We start from the raw sequence: 1,337 nt of genomic DNA, 5'->3' as shown, positions 1-1,337 counted from the left end.
ATGAGAGACTTCACTGGTACATGGTTCAACAAGCGCGGAGAAGAGATGGACACTTGTTTTCCAACAAGTTACAGTTTTCAATACTGCTAGCCCAATCACCTCCAAAGTCAAGCTAAATGACTATAACAAAGCGCTGAGTGGGAGGCAACCTACTATTAGGTAATATTTATTTAGTTTTTATTAATATACTATTTATGTTGGTTTTTAATTATCGCAGGTCAAAAAAAAGAAGATCCGAGTAGACAATTGCCGAGAGTACCGACCGACGAGAAGCAGTCGACATCGATCGACATTGCCTAACCGGCCGTGACCGATATCAACATCCTTACATCGGTCGACATCCATTTCGGTCTGGTATATCGTTCTAACTTGTTACATTGAGTCCTTATGATTTAGTTATCACCATAACTCCGACTGAATTTACACTGGGGACATTGTAGTTTAAGTCTGAGGGAAGTTTACTGATAGTAATTTATTTAAGAGTCTTATCAAATGTTTAATAAAAAAAGGTTTTTATTGAGTCAAGAAGGGGATAATGAACTTTTAGATTTTTGCTTGTTATCTAACCACTCTTTAGCACCATTCTTGCAGATAGTACTAAAGATACTAAAGTGGATCAAACTGTCAACTATCCACACTTGCTGAGATTGTTTGAAGGAACCAAAGCTGACCTCCAACACTAAACCTGGCACAACTGCTTGTCATGGAGCTTGGTATACATGGTATCAGATTCTTCAAACAAGTCTGGAATGTAAAGCCTTGTGTAAATAGATTTATCACCCTTTCTTTTTCTATTTTCGAATTATAGATAGATAGATAAAAAAATACTTATATATATATATATATTTATATTAGAGATTTATTAGGAAAGAATTCCAACAGGACTTGGTGGCTACAACCATTAAGGCTTGCTTCATAGGAATTTTATAGGTAAAGGATTAGAACAGGACTTGGTGGCTACAACCATTAAGGGTTGCTTCACAAATAATCGTAGGATATAGGTCAAAAAGAAGTGAACATGAATTGGTGGCAACCACCATTAATGCTTGATTCATGGAATCCTGTCCAATCTTAGTCAATGATCTTGCAAATATAAGCAGATTTTGACTAAGAGAGAAAATTAGTAGGGAGAGAGGATAGGAACTAATGTTTACCTGCAGGTCCAAATACTTGTTTGAAAGTCCTTGCATCATGTGATCGATACCCCCAAGGTAAAGCCTGCACTTTTATTTATGCTAAGAAATGAGGTTGGTAGAGGGGAATGTCAGACAAGATTTGCTAAGTTGTTGGCTAGATGAATTTGGTTGCTAAGCTAGGATATGGTATAATGTGCTTTT

This window comes from Brassica oleracea, chromosome C7 (genome assembly GCF_000695525.1).
Source record: "Brassica oleracea var. oleracea cultivar TO1000 chromosome C7, BOL, whole genome shotgun sequence".
Taxonomy (NCBI): Eukaryota; Viridiplantae; Streptophyta; class Magnoliopsida; order Brassicales; family Brassicaceae; genus Brassica; species Brassica oleracea.
This window is presented reverse-complemented; position numbering follows the sequence as displayed.